Source organism: Cetorhinus maximus, chromosome 22 (assembly GCF_964194155.1).
Source record: "Cetorhinus maximus chromosome 22, sCetMax3.hap1.1, whole genome shotgun sequence".
Lineage (NCBI taxonomy): Eukaryota > Metazoa > Chordata > Chondrichthyes > Lamniformes > Cetorhinidae > Cetorhinus > Cetorhinus maximus.
In genome coordinates this window covers 61,327,339-61,335,293 of record NC_135900.1, presented here as the reverse complement: position 1 = coordinate 61,335,293, position 7,955 = coordinate 61,327,339, and positions in this window count along the sequence as shown.

Sequence of the window (7,955 nt, the reverse complement as noted above, 5' to 3'; positions counted from 1 at the left end):
CTCAGTCTTGAATATATTCACCGTTCTCTGTGGTAGAGAATTCCTAAGATCCACAGCCTTTTGAGTGCAAAAGTTTCTCCTCATCTCAGTCCTAAATGACTGACCTCTTATTCTGGGACTGTGACCTCTTGGTCCAGACTCTCTAGCCAAGGGTAACATCCTCCCAGCATCTACCCTGTCAAGCCCCTTAAGAAGTTTATTTTTTTAACAGATCATTTCTCATTCTTCTACATTCTAAGGATGTATTCTACTTAATCTCACTTCATAGGACAAACCCCTCATCCCAAGTATCAGTCTAGTAAAGCTTTGTTGCATTCCCTCAAAAGCTACTATATCTCTCTTTAGCTAAGGAAACCAAAATTGTACAATGTAGTCTCACTAAGGCCCTATACAATTGCAGTAAGAATTCTTCATCCTTCTACCACAAATATTTTGTAATAAAGGCTAACATAATGTTTTCTTTTCTAATTGTTTACTATACATTTATGATAATCTTGTGATTCATGTACAAGGGCAACCAGGTCCCTTTGAATACCAACATTTCCCAGTGTCTCATCCCTTGGAAAAATAGAAAAGCAAATATATTTTTCTTTCAAAATGTATAACTTCAAACTTTCTGACACTATATTACATCTGCCAAGTCTTGCCCATTTAACCTGTCAAAAGCCTTTCTCGGCCTCTTTGCATCCTCCACCTAATTTTGTATTGTCAGCAAACATTGATTCATTACACTTGGTCCCCTCACCTAAGTCATTATCATAGACTATAAATAACTGAAGCCTAAGCATTGACACTTGTAATACTCCACTACTTACAGCCTGCCAAACTGAAAGAGACCTGTTTATTCTGACTCTTTTTCTATCCATTAACCTATCCTCAATTCATGTTAATATATTTTCCCCAATTCAATGAGCCCTAATTTTGTAATAACCTCCTGTGGCAATGTATACTTTTTTGAAAATTCAAATATACTACATCCATTGGTTCCCCTTAATCATCTTACACTTACAACCTCAGAAAAACTCTAATAGATTTGACAAGCACAATTTCCCTTTCATAAATTTGTGTTGACTCTGCCTAATGATATTATGATATTTGAAGTGCTGTTGCCACACCCCAAATAATAGCTTTTAGCATTTTCCCTATTATGGATGTCAGACTAATGGGTCTATTGTTCCCTGTTTTCTCTATCCCTGCTTTCTTGAATAATGAGTTTAAATTTGCTATATTCCAACCCACTGTCCTATAATATAAGGAGGTCCAATACATCCATTGTCTCTGTAGCTACTTCTTTTAAGGCCTTAGTTTTGAATTTAACTAAATGACTCAAGTAAATATAAAATTCTGTAATGTTATGATCACTATTCCCTACAGGCTCCTTTACTCTAAGGTTATTAATTAGCCCTTTCTCATTGCACAATACTAGATCTAAAATATCCTGTTGCCTTGTTGGTTGCTCAACATACTGACCCAGAAAACTATCTTGTATAAATTCCATGAACACCTCCTCCACGCTATTGTTACATATTTGGTTTGTCCAGTCTGTATGAAGATTTAGCACCTCATGATTACTCTGGTTAAATGCACGTCTAAATTTCTGATTTATACTCTGATACCATAACTACTGTGAGGAGGCTAGTGGCCAAAAGCTGAAAAGTTTTATTTTTATATTCTTTCATGGGATATTAATCACTAGCAAGGACAGCATTTGTTTCCCATCTCTAATTGCCTTTGAAAAGGTGGTGGTGATCCAGCGTGATACAACTGAGTGTTTTGCTTGTCCATTTCAGTTAAGAATCAACCACTTTGATGTGGCTCTAGAATCACATCTAGTACTGAACTGGGTAAGGACAGCAGACTTCCTTAAAGGGTATTGGTGAACCACATCGTGAAACTACCATATTGTCATTTTACTGAGGCTAGCTTTTTATTCCAGATTTATTAATGGAATTTAAATTACCCCAGCTGCCTTTTGGGACTTGAACTTGTTTCTCCAGAGTATTCTGAATTACTGGATTAATTAACATTGCCACTACACTACCGTCCCCGTGGATGTGTTTTAACTGGAATTCCACTTCCACTCCCCTTTTTCCATCATCCCTCTCTTGGCTCAGTGCCACATCACTCCCAACTGCTCTGCTGAGGAGCAGCTTGAAGATTAGTGACTTGTTGTAAGACCCAGATAAGGTATCAGTCATCCTGTTCAAAGTGATAGACACCTTCTGCACGGCTATGGTCAAGGCCTGCATTTGAGAGCCAGGCTTGATGTTTTATGGATATGGCTACCCCCTCCATGGCAGACAATCTCGCAATTCCCTGCACCATCAATCAATTGCTTCTGGAGCTGGATTCTTCCACGCTCTCAACTATTTTGGAGATTTTACCTGGCACATCTTCCAGCATCTCGCACATTTGCTGCACCGGTGGTATTTCCCTTCTCTATGATTGCTCAGCATATGTGACTAGCTGAGCACAGTTTGGAGAGGATAGCACACCCTGACTCTCCACAGCTGTCCCTGCCAGTATTGCTTACTTGTGAATTGTGAATCATCAGATGCAAACCCAACTGACTGGCTGAATGGACCCATCAAAATGCATGCATTTGCATTTGTGCATGGCTCTATGCTGTTTGACAGTGCACCTTCTGAAGGAATGAGGTCCTCTGTGGAATTGTGATCAGCCATGTTGGCAGACTATTGCTGAATGTGTTAAGGCCCTAGAGGACAAAAGAAACGACATTGTTTAATTGTGGTAAAGTGAATATCTTGACGATCACCATACTCTGACCTCTTATATTTCAGTCATTCATGAAATAAAGTTAGTATATGTGTGTCAGGGGTATTTTTAATTCTGCTTTAAGCTATTTGCGAATACCCAGTCTCTCCATCTCCAAACAAGAAAGACACAAATATGCCACTTCTCTGCATGGCATCCTTTTCTGCAGTACAATTTTTGGGGGCCCATTTCTGGTCATCTCCCTCTCCCTCGTATTTTGCACTCTCTTCTACCAGTGAAAAAACTGACCTGGGAACGAAGATCACGTATTCACCTGAATGATGCAGTGGATTCAGTGATGTTGACTATTAGACACTGTATAAGGATTGGAGTGAGTGGCTACAATGTATGGATAAATGGAGAGATGAGGTTGTGCAAAGATAGTGAACCCTGAATGCTTTGGAACTTAACTGGGTGTGAGGAGTGATGTGGAATACACTTGGCAAGATAGATTGAGTGCGAAGGGGTTGCTAAACACTACAGGGTGTATATGGATCAACATTTTTCCTGACCTTATTAGGTTATTCGGTTGCTTCCTACCCAGTGTCCAAGACCTGGGAATAATGTTCCTGCTGTTTATCTCCTCACTACTTCCACCCATGTCTTTTGGTGAGAATAGCAGGCTTCTTTGCCCATTGCTGGGAAATAGTATGTCCTTCCTGGTCCAGACTGCACCCAGCAGCGATGATCCCAGATCATTAAATGTCTATAATGGCTTTACTAGTTCTGAACCCATCCTAATTCTCATTGGCTCCTTCCAAAGCCTCCTAGCTCCTCCAAATTCCATTTTTGCACTGGCCCTTTAAATCGTCAAGTTGAGATCATGTCATATGGATGTGCATCATTCCCAATGTCAATGCTTAGAGACATGAAACCCCAGAAGGAAAAATGTAATTAGGCAATCATGTTGAAATCAGACATCGCTACCTGCTAAGTTTTCTTCTAGTTTTATGCAAGCAATGCCTCATCTCCCCACCTAGGCCCACTCCGGACCTACTTTTGCATTCAGATTGCGACCCTTGGTTCACAAAACTATATTCCATCAAATGAGGTACTATGTCCCCATTTTGAATAATACCAAACCTCCAATACAATTGCTGGTATCTTCAGTTATCAATATTTTGACTTATTCAGCCTGTTATAACTTTTGAATTTTCATAGATCTGTTTTCTGTCTCAATGGATTTTCGGCAGGTTCCATAAGCAAATCCTGCCTCGAAACTGGAAGCTGTACTTTTTATCGGTGTCTGCTGTTTTGCAGCATTGTGTGCTGAGAATTAACCATCTCTATGACTTGAAAGAATTTGGCCTTATTGGATTTGCCTCAGTTTTCCATTACAACATTACTCTCTTCAAATTGGTGAAATATTAAATATACATTGGATTTTTACAGTCCAAAGTAACTGAAAATATTTACTGACCTTTTAAGGTTAAATGATGTACAAAATAATTTAGCAAATACTACAAAGTCCATCTCTGTGGTATTGAAAGTATATTTCTGTCCAGAACTTAACATCCTGCTGGCATAGTCTTTTGCTCACTTAACATTGATAATGTCCATTAATCAGCTATGATTACAATTTCTTATGTAAACAAATCCTAGTGATATTGTAGCTGTTGCAGTGAGTTTCGCAATATCCTGTGCTGCTGTGTTCTACAGGCTTAAACAAATTAATAGTCTATTTTGAGAGAAGGATCTGAGAAATAACTTTGGATTGACTAATTTGATCTCTCTGCCTATGTGGTGTTAACATGGACTTGATCAGGAGGGCCAATTATATGATTCGTTGGCTTGAAATTTAATTGTCCAGCACCGTTCTGGAGAGAAAGCCAGCCTGCTGGGTCCAATATTGCATGGGATGTCTGCATCTGAATTGGTTAGGCTGCCCTTCTGTCGTCCAAGGCAGCTGTTGACACAGGTGCTGGGTCCACTGCCTGTGCAAAGGAGGAACCTAGCACCTATTATAGTTCCTTTTGTGAACGTCAATCCTGAGTACAGCAGGCCGCATGCATTATTTGATACCTCCCTGCAATTTGAGAATTCTCTCAAGGGCAACCACAGCGCTCCAGAAGCAAACAATTTGAGGCAATGAGACCAATTGGCTATGGTTCTAAAACCAGCCTCTTTAGGCATGAGCAGTGGCTTATGATGGATCACACTCGATTTATGGATGCTATCTGATTTCCCAGTCTTCCTGTCTGATTTTTGGGCATAAAGGGTTAGAAGGGAGGTTGGGCTCCTTTTGATGTGCAACGGAACAAATCGGCAAAAGGCAACTCTGAAACTGGGCCTCAAACCTCTACATCTTTTGGCTGAGTTGCCAGCACCTGTCATGCCTCAAGGAAAGTATATTTTGGGCCACTGCATCCAGCCCTCAGCTAAGCTCCTGGAGGACAAAAGTCAAGGTAGGAGGCAGCAGGGCAATTACAAGGGCTGTGGAGCAGAAGGAAGCACTTCTGTTCCTCATTGGCTCCACAGAAGAAAATAATTTAAAAATTTCCTTTAGTTGAAGAGGCTCAATGTTACAGAAATATGCTGACTTCTGAATTGCAGTAAAAATAGTTCTGTTGGGGTGTGACTGATTCCCAGGGTGATGGAACTGAAGAAGGCAACTAAAGGTAAATGTTAAAGTATTTTCCACTTCCAGGGCTTCAGCCATTGTCTGAGTCCAGGAACCGCTCATCCTCCAGCAGCAGGTTGTTAAAGTGCCAGAATGCAGACCCCATTTGAGTGCAGAACGGAACAAGCTCCGCCCACTCCAGACGGTGGTCCGTGCACGGCACCTGCTGCATGGAAGCTGTTGGAACGCAGGACATGAATGCCTCGGAAACGTGAAGGCATTCGAGTCTGGACGCTCCGACTCCAGGTGACACAAAGGGGAAAACGCTGGAGTCGGGATGGAGATTTCACCAGACGTCCACTAAGTCGAAGGACCCGACCAGGTCCTGGAACTTACTCACACCTAGCGCGCGGTGCTGGGTACCCAGGCCTTGAGAGTACAGTTGAAATACCCCCCTACTGAGGACAATGCACTCGCCCGCGTCGATAGAGCCAAGATGGAGTGGACACTTCCTCAAAGAGTCTTGCTTGCTGCTGCGCGCCCAGGGGAGAATACACATTCACACAGTGAAGGGCCGCATCCCCCAGGAGCACAGTAGCCTGGCACCAGCTCCTTGACCCCCAAGATCTCCGGCTGAAAATGTGAGGCCAACAAGATAGCCACCCCACCAGAAGTGGAGGCTAGGTGACTCATGTAGACCCCCCCTCGCCACTCCAGGAGCCACATAGCTTTGTCTCCCAGAATGGTCTGGGTTTCCTGCAGGAAGCACAGCGCATACTTCCCGCCCCGGAGGACCAAAGGTGTTCTGGAACCTGTGCTGTGCGTCCCTGCTGCCGTGGATGTTGAGGCTGGCCATGGTAGTCTTCATTGTCAGAAGGATGTGCTACCAACACTTAGTGTAAGCGCAAGAAGGAGGGGACTTTTTAAAATCTTCCTCTCCTTCAGGAACCCAACGAGGAAAGTGTGGACCCTCTGCCCGGCGTTCTGCTCCAGCTAGGGGGCTTTGAGGGCCTCGCGGGTGGACCAGAACACCAGTGGAAACGAATGCCACCGGTCCAAGGCCAACTGGACCCTGTCTTGGCGACTGCGATTACTCACCAAAAAGTCCTGGAGTTCCCCAACGGGGATGGGGGGTGGTGGGCGGGTGGTTGGGGGGTGGCGGGTGGAGAGTCAACAGCGGGCACCAGAGCCCCCATCACCTCAGCTGGCTCCAATGACTCAAGGTCGTTGGTGCTCGCTATCGATGCCAGATCCTCTTCCGGGTCGTCGCCTCTGCCTTCCGACCCCTTCCCTGCATTGAGTCCCGGGGCTGATTCAGAGCTGCCAGCTGGTTCTACCTTTGCCTCAATCCTACCCCCAGGATCGAGGCCAGAGGGGTCCTCTCTGGTCTCCTCTCGAGGCTTTGATTCAGAGGGCAGCAGCGGCTCAGAAACCCGCTCCACCCCAGGCACGAGGTCGCTCGGGGTATCCGAAGAGAGTTTCAGACCCAGAACGGTAGCACCCAGACAAAGGCTGAGGGGGAGCGGTGAGGCCCTCCTCGCCACGGCCACCCAATGACCCAGCAGTTGTGGAATCACCACAGTCCCCCGGTGGGCCAGATGACATTTTGGGGGTACAAGGTGGGTTAGGGTGGGAAGGGCAACGCCTTCACCGACCCCCAAGGGGCCCTGCTCAGGGGACTGCGACGAGACACTAGATTCTCCACCCTCCCCCAGAGAGTGGGACGAGGATTTTTAAGATGGAGACACCACCCCTTCATCTGGGGAGGAAACAATCCTGCCTCCAGGAGTAGTGAATTCCTCCCCGTCCAAAGAGTGGCGCCACTTCTGGGGGAAGGAAGGGGTTGGGGAGATCTCTATTTGTGAGGCTCCCACTACCTCAACCCCCTCTCCCCTGGACACTCTGCCCTCTGGGGTTCTGGCATGGGCATCTTTTTAGGGGTGAAAACCAACTCGAGGTCCTGCGCCCCACCGTTGCCAGACCCGGGACCCGGAGTGGCAACAGGTTCAGGGTTACGCGCCAATGCGACAATGGGTTCAGATATTCTTATGTCCCCCGAGCTGGTGTCTTGGGAGGCCTGGAGTTCAGGCTAGGGTTGAGCCTCGGCCCGCTTGTCCTTCCTCTGCAACTTCTTGTGGTGCAGACGCTCTCCTCTCTCCTCACCGGTGGCTGAGTTGGCATTAGCCACCATCGTCACTTCCCCTTGCAGGGAGGAAGATGGAGTGGTGGTGGGAGGAGGCTGGGTGCAGTAGTGCCAGCTGCGACCACCTGGGTGGTGCTGGTGGCTTTGGAGGTGGGGCAGTTCTTCCTAACGTGCCCCACCCCCTTGCAGGCGTGGCACCGCACACCATCCACCATCCAAAACATGCCGTAGGTGGGCCCCTCGTGCTCAAAATTAAAACCTCCCCTCTGTCACTCTTCCCGGGCCAGGCGGATGAAAACCTGGTGTTGGAATGAGTACACGTGGCGGAGAGCCACGTCCTTAAGGCCGAGCGGGATTGGCGCAACCCCTGACCTGACCTCCCCCAGTTGTTGGAGGTGGGGGAGGAGGAGCTCACTGGGCACAAAAGTTCGAAATTATTATTCTACGGGCGGTGGCCTCCAGAGGGTTGACCACTGG